Source organism: Cnephaeus nilssonii, assembly GCF_951640355.1.
Source record: "Cnephaeus nilssonii genome assembly, chromosome: 19".
Classification (NCBI taxonomy): domain Eukaryota; kingdom Metazoa; phylum Chordata; class Mammalia; order Chiroptera; family Vespertilionidae; genus Cnephaeus; species Cnephaeus nilssonii.
Window position 1 is genome coordinate 45101220 of NC_137090.1, and position 13417 is coordinate 45114636.

Genomic DNA, 13417 nt, shown 5'->3' on the forward strand with positions numbered 1-13417 from the left:
CATGTCATTGCACAGAAATACCATACAAAGCTTGAAGTCCTCAAGCCTTTTCTCTGTGGTGTAAATCTCTGTGCGAAAGTGAGGAGGGACGTAGGACAGTTGTTTTCACTAAGGAAAAAGTTAAACGCAAGTGCAAGCCCACAAACCTCAAAAGACCCATGAAAATGGAAAGGCGATGACGGAATTCCAGAGATGCAGAGGTTAAGGCAGCCTGTGCATAACTCACATTAGACAGAAAGGAAGAGAAACGCTCCCTTAGGCACCCAAATTAAATAACTACAGGGACTCGGTAGACGATGCAAATGAGAGGGGCAGGCCAATATGAGAGGTGGGTACCACAGGGACAGAGAGGGCGCCCCAGGAATAGACAGGTGGTTTCCCTCTGCCACAGCCCTCGTGGGTCGTGGCATCCCACGGTCGCCAGACACTTTAGTTTTAAAAAGAAACTCAAATTCCAAATTTCAGAGGAAATCTAATTCTAAGAACTGTGTGTGCACGTACACAGGCACATCTGTGTCTGAATATTAGTAAGTGCAACTGGGCCATCAATCTGGGATCTCCACCTTCAAAAGGCAAAGCTCAGGGCTTGGGAAATGAGCTTCCTGATACAAGTTTTATGAGAAGAGCCTCGGGGTAAATACGATGTGTTTCTGTATAAGAAAGTGACTTCTTAGTTCTGGATGTCTAAGACATTTCACCCTTTGCATTCTAATTGTGCCCATATGCAAGGTTTTGTAATTCACTTCTAAAAAGGTCACTTTTATTTTTAAGGAAAGGAACTGGACAATAGGTATGGGGGCAAGTTGATGACTGTCTTTCCCTGTTAATCTAAGTAACATCTAAGGAACAGAGCAGAGAAGAGAAAAATAAGGGGGAGTAACCCAAGCAACAGTGTCTCCGTAATTCAGCATCCCCATAACCCACTGGATCTTAGGGGTCAGTGAGGTGAGTCAGCATCCCCATAACCCACTGGATCTTAGGGGTCAGTGAGGTGAGTCAGCATCCCCATAACCCACTGGATCTTAGGGGTCAGTGAGGTGAGTCTGCATCCCCATAACCCACTGGATCTTAGGGGTCAGTGAGGTGAGTCAGCATCCCCATAACACACTGGATCTTAGAAGTCAGTGAGGTGAGTCTGCATCCCCATAACCCACTGGATCTTAGGGGTCAGTGAGGTGAGTCAGCATCCCCATAACCCACTGGATCTTAGGGGTCAGTGAGGTGAGTCAGCATCCCCATAACCCACTGGATCTTAGGGATCAGTGAGGTGAGTCAGCATCCCCATAACCCACTGGCTCTTAGGGGTCAGTGAGGTGAGTCAGCATCTCCAGAGACCACTGGATCTTAGGGGTCAGTGAGCTGACTCCTTGCTTATCAATGTCCTTTCTGGGGTCACTACAGAAGTGCCCAGGGCCTGCTTACTTCTCTTCAGCCTCACTCACTTCTGAGTAGGGCAGTCACCTCAAGGAGGGACTTGGCCACGTTCTCTGCTTGCCGCGGCCCTCTGGGGGAAGGCCTTCTGAAAGCCGAGGCCCACAGCTTTCCCACAGAGACCTCACAGTGAGTGCTCTGGGACCTGAGAAGGGTGGACGACGCCCTCTTTCTTACCCTGTGTCTGACAGCATCATGGCCCTTCCTTGTTGAAACAGCCCCTTTGGATTTTGCCGTCTCCTACTCACTATTGTGAGGCCAGCACAGAGCCGCCCAGCACAGCCCCAGTAGAACTGCAGTTGTTGGCCCGTGACATGCGATATCCAGAGTCTTTGTTGGGTGGAAGGAGGAAGGAGGCCGCTCTCCGGCACTGTGGGCGGGAGGGAGAGGCTCCATATGGCCCTCACAAAGTGGGAGATGATGGCAGGGACATCGGCTAACACATACCAGGCACAGAACACACTTGGCACTTTGCATCTACTTGCCTGCTTTGTCCTCACACTAACCCACAGGCTGATGTCGTGACCTTCATCATGCCCATGAGTCAGAGGTTGATTATGTTAGCTGGTGCTGTGCTGGAGAAGCTGGGGTCCTCCTGGTCAGACACTCTCCCCACCAACCACCGCTGCTGCCTCCAGGAGGAAGGTCAAAGCACTGTTTTACTTTGAGTGGGTGAGGCCTCAAATTCAGGCTCACAGAGTCTGGTAACTGTATTGTAAGAAGAAGAATGTGCATTGCAGGGTCTCCGGAGGAGAGAGACCTGGAGACTCAACACAAGGCTTCTGAGGGCTGGCCGAGGCGATGGAGACTTTAACCTGAGTCAGAGGTTGTCATAGCAACGTGGAGATTGTGATCGCTTTCTTCAAGTCCTTGCCGTGGGACTCAGTGTCAGGGTGATGGCGAGTTTGCTTGAGTAGTAGTTATAGAGAAACCTTTCGATCTTTTTTCTTTAATAGAGGGATTCCAGGTATAACTAGTGAGTTCCACATCCTAGAATACAACCTGGAATATATTCAAGTGCATCCAGGGGTGTTTAGAGCAATTTCTCAAAATGTGGTTCCCAGGCCAGAGTCATCTTCATCACCTGAGTCCTTGTGGGAAATGCAGATTCTTGGGCCCCTGCCCAGTCCTGCTGAATCCGAAATTCCCGCCTGGGCCCAGCTACGTGTGTTCTAACCAACCTCCTGTTGACTGATTCACACTGAATTCTGAGATCCGCAGAGCAGTCCATGTCTGCATGTCTCTCCCCCTCTAGGCACTAAACTTCTCACCTCATCCTTACGTCATCATCGTCGTCATCGTGTATTAGCGCCTGGGATGTGGAAGGCACATCTTCCTTGATTGAGGAACAAATGCAGCCCTGGAAGGAGAAACTTCTGCACACATGGTCCCCAGGGTGGTCCTTAAAGAACAGGCGTTGCCTAAAGATGGAAAGCTTATTAAAAATGTACATTTTAGGCCCCCAGCCATAGTTTACTAACACACATGAACCTACAGGATCCAAATCTCTGGGATAAGACCCAGGAATTTTAACTTTAGTAATTTAAATAATTGCATGAATTTCACGCTTTTTTAAAAAAATGTAGATATTCATTGAATAGGTAATAAATACTTCCACATAGTACAACATTTGAAACATGCAAATGGGGAGTCACAGAGGAGTAAATCTTCCCACCTCCTCCCAGGCCTCCTCCTACAAATGCAACTCCAGGAAGTGTTGTTTGGTCCACCCTGTATTCCATCAGAGTGCCTATGCAAACAATCACGCACACACACGCACACACACACACACACACACACGCACACACGCTACATAGAAGGGTCACACTGCAGTCTCTTCTGGTCCTGGCCTTTCCCTCTAAACTCTGCATCAGCACAAAGTGGTTCTTTGTACTGTTGGGAATGAAAGCTGCAGACACTGTGGGAAACATTATGGAAGTTCCTCCAAAAATTAAAGCTAGAACCACCATATGACCCAGCAATTCCACTGCTGAGTATTTATTTGAAGGAAAGGAACACATTCCCTCCAGCAGAGACTAGCACTCCATGGTTCTTGCAGCTCATTTGCAATAGCCAGGACATAAAAACAGCCGGCATGGAACACACTTTGGAGAATTACGTGTTTGGATTTTTGGACAGAATATGAAAATTGTATTCCTGTAAGTTATATGTTCTTTGGATGGTTCTAGTTAAAGTTTAGGTTACCCCCAGCTAGGCCCTCACAAGTTGTGGGTCAATAGGATCAGAATTAATGAGAAACTATTTAATTTATGCTTATGCATAGACGGTGTGTTGGCATGTGTCTCCCTTGTAGTAAAACCACTTAGAAGAGACCACGTCTTTTTTCGTACTCAGTCCTTAAAGCAGTAGTGCCTAGCACGCAGCCGGCCCTTGGTGAATAACTGTGAATGAATGAATGAGCACGTAGCCTGTGTGGCTGATTCCCAGTGGGACTGACTGAGTGTATGGACGCGTTGGCCTCGCAGTCTTCAGCCACAGCACTGAAGTATGGAGGCTTGTGAGGGACACAAGGCCATTTCTGCCTCCGTGCTCGCATCATGCCTTCTCTCTCTCGAGGTGTGGAGGGCGCTCCACAGGCTGGAGGCGGCAGTGGTAAGTCAGCACATTCACAGTGAAGGATTCTGTGGCCCAAGACAAGCTGCCGGTGATGGGGACCTGCAGCAGCCAAACAGTGAACCAGACAAACAAAACCCATGAAACCAACAAGTCAGACCACGCTCTGTCCAGCCAGTCCGCAGGGAGAGAGCAGCTCCGATTCTGCAGGGCCCTGGGGTTCCCAGCATGGAGTCCCAGAGCCCTCCTCTCTCAAGACAATTAAATTAAGACACATGAGAACGAGTCTCAATGTATGCAGGTTACCTTTCCTCTTGGCTCAATAAAGCTGAGCAAATGGAAGTTAAGAAAAAAATGTCCTCTGGTAATTTATTCTTCCTGAAATGCAGAGATTGAACTTAAAAGACCTCCCCATATGAAGCTTGAGAGTATCAACTAGTTCCTCCCAGAGCCTTTTAAAGATAAAAAAAATCAACAACAAAAATAAACTGGGGTTATTAAAGGATAAAGCCCAAGCGGCAGTGTGAGACGAGGCCTGTTAGCAGGATTACAGCCCTGGGCCTTGGAGTCTAGAAGACCAGGAGGTATAAACAGCTGCATCAAAGGCTGCTATTCTAAACTGGCCTTTTTGCTGGCCACGCTGGCGGTGGGGGCGTTGTGCCTGGGGCAGCTCCACTGAAGGAGGGTCTCTGAAGGAGGCACTGGCAGTGGACCAAGCAGGCATCACATTCCCTCACTGTTGCTTGGTCTTCTGGTTTGCAGGCATCAGTGTTCATTCCAAGACCACAGCCTGCAGGACTGGACAGAGATAAAATTCAGACAGATCCCCGGGTAGGATGACCCAGGATGCTTAATGACCGTGGGGATAGAAAAGGACTTCAACGGCTAAAACTAACTAAAACTTGGTGCGAATCAAATGTGTAAGTAAGAGTTGAAATCATATTGTGCTAAAATGTTTGTTTAAAAAAATCTCCAGCAACACTTCATGGATGTTTTGTGTCTTTGCTGTAAAATGGAAAAGTTCTGTTTTCTTCTAATGGATGCCCAGAATTCTGCCTCTGTGCCTCACATTAATTCTCTGACATTCCATTCCATTCCATTCCACAGATACTCAATCATACCTAGTAAAGGCAAGACACTGTATTAAGCACCTTAAAGATGCATAAATGAGCAAGGCAAGAGACATAAATATTAGTGATGAAAAAGGCCTTGAAGATAATTAATTCATTGATTAAAATAAACCCTCAGTGCCAAGCCTTGTCTTCCCCTAGAAACCTAAGACATAGCCATAAGCCATGCCAGGTGGGACCCCGTGGTCCAGGGTACATTCTAGAATCACCTGACGAGTTTGCAAAATGCCTGTGCCAGAGCTTCACACCACCTGAAGATTCCTACTCAGTCAGTTTTCATAGGGTCATGACAATGCAGGCAATTCTGCTTGGAACCAGTGATGTATCACCGCTGGAACCTCATTAAGTGAAGACACTGGGGCTCAGAAAGAAGCTGTGATGTCCCCAAGGATAAACATTGCTTAATGCTGAGCCATTTGAGGACTTTAAATGTCATACCACATACTCCATCCTGTATAATAAAGAGGTAATATGCAAATTGACCCTCACGCCCTCGCACAAGATTGCCACTCCATGTGGTCAAAGATGGCCACCACAAGATGGCCAGCAGGGGAGGGTAGTTGTGGGCAATCAGACTGGCAGGGAAGGGCAGTTGGGGGTGACTGGGCCGGCAGAGGAGGGCAGTTGGGGGTGACCGGGCCAGCAGGGGAGGGCAGTTAGGGGTGAGCAGGTTGGCAGGGGAGGGCAGTTAGGGGTGAGCAGGTTGGCAGGGGAGGGCAGTTGGGGGTGACCAGGCCTGCAGGGGAGGGCAGTTGGGGGCAATCGGGCCAGCAGGGGAGCAATTAGGCATTGATCAGGCTGGCAGGGGAGTGGTTAGGGGTGATCAGGCTGGCAGGCAGGCAAGTGGTTGGGAGCCAGCAGTCCCGGATTGTGAGAGGGATGTCCGACTGCCTATGGGATCGGGCCTAAACCGGCAGTCGGACATCCCCCGAGGGGTCCCAGATTGGAGAGGGTGCAGGCTGGGCTGAGGGACACCCTCCCCTCTCCGCCCCAGTGCAAGAATTTCATGCATTGGGCCTCTAGTGGTTTGATAAAAAGACATGTTCACAAGTAACCACACAAGTAGGTAAGACAGGACGAGGCTCTAAAGAAGATGTCCATGGAGACCTGGAGGGAGTGCTCACCTCTGGGATGGCAATCAGAGGTGCCTCAGGAGAGCCTTAGAGGGGATTATGTAAGTTTATAACCAGGAAGTGTGCGTTCTCCAACTGCGTTCTTTTTATAGACTGTTTTGACTATTCAGGGTCCCTTGCAATGTCATATGAGTTTTAGATTGGCTTTTTCATTTCTGCCAAAGAAAAAGAAGAAGGCCAGTGGAATTCTGATAGGAACTGCATTGACTGTATTTGGAGCATATTGGCAACTTAACAAGACGAAGTCTTGTAAGCCCACACAGGCATGTTTCCCCAAGTATTTAGGTCTGCTTTACGTTTTTTCCACAATGTTTTATCATTTCCAGTATTTAAGTCTTGCTTCTCCTCGATTAAATTTATGTCTAAGTATTTTATTCTTTTTGATGCTATCGTAAATGAAATTGTTCCCTAATTTTACTTTTGGATTTTCATTGCTAGTGCATAGAAATCCAACCAATTGTTGCATGTTAACCTTATATTCTGTAACTTTCTCAGTTTACTAGTACTAATGTTTTTGCTTTGTTTTGTTAATAGCTTAGCTAGGATTTTCTGTATATAAGATTATGCCATCTGTGAATAGTTTTATTTCTTCCTTCATATTTAGATGCTTTTTTCCCTTTTTCTTGCCTAATTGCTCTACTAGAATGTCTGTTTCTAGTTGAATAGAAATTGTGAGAGTAGATACCCTTGTCTTATTTAGTCTTCCTGAGTAGGATGTCAAATATGTGTGTTTATAAATGCCCTTTATCAGGTGGAGGAAGATTTTTTTATTCTTAATTTTTCAGTGTTTTTGTCATTAAAAAGTTGTTGGATTTTGTCAAAAGTATATTTCTGGATCAGTTGAGAAGATAATTTCTTTTTCTCCATTCTATTAATGTGCCATCGCATTGGTTGATTTTCACATGTTTATCCCCCATTGAATGCTAAGTCCCATTGCTCACAGTGTGTAATCCTTTCGTTGTGCTGCCTGGTTTGAGGGCTTCTTTCCTAAGAAATTAAATTAATCCACTACGTGATGCAGCTGTCGATGACATGCCTGGTGAAGAGGGGCACACGACCTAACAGGAAGGATTTTAACGTCTAACACTTACACGGAAGTTGGAACAGAAAACAGAGAAATTAGGAAGGAAAAGGTAGGCTTTCTTCTTATTGGCTTAAGGAAATCTCAGAAAAGACTCTGTGAAGGTCTTAAACGGCCAGAAAAGAAAGGCTGCTGACGAAACAGCCCTGCCCCAGGTGAGGCTCAGAATCCCAGGTGAGGGGCGTGGCCGCCCTGGCTTGACATCCTGAACAAGGTCTGTGCAGTGGGGTGTAATTACGTTAAAATAAATTGGCAAGTGATTTCTATGTCTGTAATTCCCGACAGTTTTATGATCAACTTGTGTCCCTGTTAATCGCTGCCTAACAAACCAAAACATGATGGTGCAAAATGAGAGCAATCCTTTTATTACCTCGGGCAGCTTCTGTGGGCGAGGTGCTTAGAGGCAGTCCTGGCCCGAGGCCCTCATCTCATCCAAACGGGGCTGGTGGCATCTCCCTCTCTTCATTGAATCTTAGGGCTTCTCCGCGTGCATTTCCCACCTGAGCGACCTTGACCTTCCTCACAGCATGGCGTCCTCAGAGGGTAAGACTCCTTGGGGCAGCTTAGGATTCTGGCTTGAGGGCTCCAGGGTACCAGGCAGAAGCTATACCTCCCCAATGACCAGCTTCCAGAGTCCCACAGCGTCACCCCCTCTATAGCCTGTGGGCTGACCAATCACTAAACAGAGGGGACAGAGATTCCACCTCTTCAGGACCGAAGAGTCAAAAATTTACAGGCATGCTTTCAAACTGCCATGGTTTACTTGGCTGATTACTTTAATGACATTTTATTTAATTGATTTAAAATTTAATCCTCTGATGCTGACACATAAGCTTGGCCATTTGGCCCACAGAGCTCACATCAAGGCAAACTGTGGCAAACCAAGTGCCCAAGAGGAAATCATTCACTTGTGAGTCCTGCATTTGCAACCTAAGAATCAAGTGAGAATTTTACAAAATATCACTACTTCCCATGCAGATACATACAACCCATCTTCCAGAAAACAGTGTTCCATTTTTCTTTATGTGAAGTTAAAGAAAATATCATAAAACCAAGGCCCCAGAGTACCCGTGGCCGACATTTATTTGCTATTTTCATTTGCACGAACCATTTCCCGTTTCTCAGAGCACAGAACCAGCAGCTGGCTAGCCTTAAACGAACACGGAGGTACAAGAATGATGTTGGGCATGTGCCCAAGGAGGTCTCGCTGGATAAATAAAACGATGCTCATTTATTTATGATGTAAAAACCCATTGTGTGTTCGGCAGGAGGAATCATCAATTATTTATTCAGAGCTCCCTGTCTCTAAGTACAGCTTTTTGTGTGCATGGCACATGTCCATTTTATTATTTTAAAACATGTAATTTTCTTTTGAATGTGGTGAATGCTCTGTCCCCAAGTGTGTGGCATTGTGGTGACCGGCATATTGGTAACGGATGTTTAGTTCATTGTTTCATTTTCATCTGAACCCTCTGTCACCCTTTAGCAAATGCCCGAGAATGAAGCCAGATGGATATCAGGAGTTCATTCATTCACACTCCCTCCTTTTCCCACCCCCAGACAGAAACACTGTGTCGCTAAGTCATTAATTATATCCTGGGAGCAAACATCTACTCAGGCCCCACTGACTTATCCCTACCCTAGTGAAGGCATGATTAGAGAACATCATTTCTCAAGTGTATTTTATGGCCCCTAAACTCAGAATTCATTCACATTAACTCTAGATACATCCCACCACATTTCCAGATCAGACTGGTTTCTATAGTCTGCGTGGACAATGTAAATAGCTTAGAGGTGTCCACAGCCCGCTGTGCAGGTACTCCGGGGGTGCATGTACCCCCCCCCCAGCCTACATACAGCAGCCCGCTGCGCAGCGCCCGCTCAGATGGTGACTAAGGGAAGACGCCCTGCGCAGGAAGCGCAGCTCTGGCCCCGCTCTCTCGGGCTTTCTCCAGGGGAGAGGTACAGATCCCCGCCTTGCAGGTTTGGCCAGCTGGCTGGCAAGACTGAGCCAGCACAGCTTTGAGGCCCTGGAGCAGTGCCAGCGGCAAAGGGCAAGCTCTTAGATCCCTGACCCTGCTCCCCAAGAGGCATCTACTCGTGGGCCCCCGCCTGGTTCGAGGCACCCCAGGTGTGCTACCCCAGGTCATGGCTCAGCTTCCCCCGGGTGAGCCTGCTGAGGGGAGCGTGGCTGACTAACAGCCTTCAGCTGCCACAGCTTTGGGTCCAGTGCGGCTTCACGCTGAGGCCACCCTCTTCCTAGGCTATTTCAAGCCGATGACCAAGGACAGGAGAGGGACAAGGGGGTGGCAGAGCCAGGCCGTTTCTTCCCGCTGTGGAGCTCCTCTGAAGGGCAGGCTGACATCCTAGGACCAGACACCCTGACCCGCCCCCCCCAACACACCAAACACCTTCACACACACACACACACACACACACACACACACACACACTCATATACTGTCCCCACAACACACATTCACACACACATACATACACACACCCTGACCCCTGCAACACACCAACTCACATTCACACACACACACTCATATACTGTCCCCACAACACACATTCACACAACACATGTGTGCACACACACACATACACACACCTGACCAACACACCAATACACACACACACACACACTCATACACTGTCCCCACAATGCACATTCACACACATACACACCCTGACCCCCAACACACATTCACACACACAAACATGCTGCCCCCACAACACACATTCACACTCACACACACACTCATGCATGTGCAAACACCCTACCTTGTCACTTGACAAGAAACTGAGGTCCAATGCTACAGAAATTGTGAGAATCTTAAAATACATGTATTTAACAACTTGCTTGCTGAGTTCTATACATTGTTGTAGGCTTCTGGCATACAGAGGTGTACAAAAAATGTAGTTTCTACCACCCAGTGGCATGTATCTTAAAAAGGAAGACAGAATTAGCTAATGGAAATAAAGTCAGGAGGCTCAAAGACAGAGACTGACATTCTGCTATTCCCGTGGCTTGAGGGCCTTGCTTTGCCAGCATGACGTACAAAATGTTTACCTCTCTTAGCTGGGCATCATCAGCCAATTTCTAGTAGTTCACCTCAGAATAAGAGAGCAGGAGAAGCATCTTGATAGGTAACTCAGAACAGAGGCAGAAGCTCTGGGATGAAATTAGATTCCTCTCGGTCTGAGGCTCTTGATCTTGACACTGTGCCCAGTGCTCACACTAGTAGTTCGTGTATTGGCTACTCCAAAAGGACTTATCTCCTGCCCTAGATGCTGTTATTCCAAGTGCCCAGCCTCTATTTACTAAGCTACTAGTTACCCTAGTTACTAAGTCCCTAGCTCCCCGAGGCTGATAGAATACCCCCAACTCTGTTTTGATGGAAACCATATGTTTGTGATTTCATATTAGTGTTAGATGGCAAGACCTGGAGTAGAAGCTATGGCGTCTTGTTCCACGGAGTGTTTGCTCGCCTTAGGCTCATAAAGATCGGTCCTACGGGCTGCTGGGATAACCAGCATTCTGAAACTCCACACAATAACACCTTTTTGTTACATTCGCGTTTGCTCCTGGTACTTCCAGACAAGAAGTCAGAAGAGTCATCTCAAAACTGAAGCAGTTCATGCATCATGCCACCCACCCCGACACGGCTCCCCACAGGGAAATGGTTCACCTAGGAGGCAGTGGGGATCAATCTGGGCTTTGTTCATTTACGGTGATGGAAAATACTAGTCACAAAACTCCAAAGTCACCCTGAGTGCCTGTGGTTGATTATAAACAAAGAGGAGGGCCCGAGATGGGCAGAGTTAGGGCCAGGACCACCATCTAGGCCCAAGCAGAGGAGGGGCATACAGACTCCTATTGTCTACCTGGGGCCTCTCTGATGCCCAGTCAGGAAGCCCCCTTCACAAACAGAGTTGCCTCTGCCAGCCCTCGGGGACCTGGGGAATACATTTGCCCGGCCTTTGGTCTGTGTGTTGAGACTCATGCCACACCGAATTTCATCTGGGAGGAAAAGCTGTTTCAGATGACCATGAATAGCAGCTTTCATCAGCTGTCACTTCCCATTAAGGCCAGCATAACATGGAAATGTACTAGAGGCTGCTAGAGGCCTGGATTGGTAGTAGTTTGTTCTATTCTAAACATTTATTAACTTCATTTATCCTTTTAAAAAGGTTAATCAGTCCACTTGGCTTCCCTCAGTCCCACTGCCCCTTGCTTAGGTTCACCTGACTCTTTGGGTGAGAATTTTGATCCCTTAGTCCAGCTCTGGGTGGAATGTAGATGACACTCTAGATTACTTCTGGAGCTCCATTCTGTGTTATTCCCTTTGGAGCAATCAGCTGTGTGCCTTAGCTTCCTCATGTGGGCTCGGTCTCAGAGAAACAGAATGCGTCTTCTGAACTAGGAGAAATGGGATAATGGTACTGTGGGGCAGTATTCTGTCTTATATTTGCCATTAGGAATAGTGATGGGCTTACTTTAGTGGCATTTGGTAAGCCAGCTTGCAGAAAAACACACACACACACACACACACACACACACACACACACACACACAAAAAAAAAAACACACAAAAAAAGAGGAGCCCTGGCTGGTGTGGTTTGGTGATTAGAGAGTCTGACCATGCACCAAAGGGTCTTGGATTTGATTCCCAGTCAAGGAGCATGTACCTGGGTTGCAGGTTAGATCCCTGGCCCCCATTGGCCCATTGGTCATGTGGGAGGCAACCAATCGACGTGTCTCTCTCACATCAATGTTTCTCTCTCTCTCCCTCTCTCCCTCACTTCCACTCTCTCTAAAAAGCAAGGAAAAAATATTCTCAGGTGAGGATTTAAAAAAAAAAGAAGAGAAAAAGAAAGAAAGAAAGGAAGAAAGAAATGAAGAAAGGAAGAAAGAAAGAAGAAAGAAAGAAAGAAAGAAAGAAAGAAAGAAAGAAAGAAAGAAAGAAAGAAAGGAAGGAAGAAAGGAAGGAAGAAAGAAAGAAAGAAAGAAAGAAAGAAAGAAAGAAAGAAAGAAAGAAAGAAAGAAAGAAAGGAAAAAGTAAGAAAGGAAGAAAGGAAGAAAGAAAGAAAGAAAGAAAGAAAGAAAGAAAGAAAGAAAGAAAGAAAGAAAGAAAGAAAGGCAGCCATATTTGTAGTGCCTGCTGATTTCTACAATGTAAATGCTACTACCAAGTTCGATCTCAAGCTACCAGCATGGCATCACTAGATGTGAAGTCAATGAAGTTGGGAAAACCTGAAAACAAATGGCTCTAGTGAGCCAGTAGAACTCAGCTCCAGCACAAGGCTGGCCCATGGGCCCATTGGTTGGTTTTACAAAGCTGTGTGATGAGTACAGCATAGACATTTATGGACCGATATTCTCCAAACCAGCACAGATAATAAAAGAGCTGGACCTAAGTGATGGAGGAAATAGGAATAGGGGAGGGCGTGATTAGCTGTAGTCCAAGGAAGGTGACATAATGTGCTTTAAGCTCCAGCCTAAAACCAAACAGGTAAGAATAACCATTTATTGGCCATTTAAGATGTTGAAACAGGTAATGGAAACAAGCCTGCCTGTCCGGACCCTCAAAATCCTGCTTAGGTTTGGCCTTTCTATGGATAAACACAGAATTGGGAACCAGGCCTTATTTATCCAGGCTTAATAGAAATCTCCAGATTCTATTGTGCTGGGCAGGCAGCAGAAGGAATCTAAGTAGCTCTGAAGAAAAATGAGCCTCACTAGTAATTTTCTATATAAGCTGTATGACTAAAGTAAACTTGCATGAAATCAACTGGCCTTCCTGATAACCACTGATTAGTTTAAGGATCAGTGCATGATTCAGAGCAACTGTGCATGGGGCGTGCACAGCAGAGGTCAATGGCCACTGGGTGATCTGGGACAAACGCCACCCAATAAGGACACTTGTACAACATGGTGGCAAAATGGCCCCATCGGGTCCTCTTGGGGGAAACACATGAATGTAAAGTAAACACAGAAGAGTTGCATCATTTGCCCTCAGTTTTTTCTCTGTGATGTGTGAGAAGATGCTTTTCTGGTTCTGTGA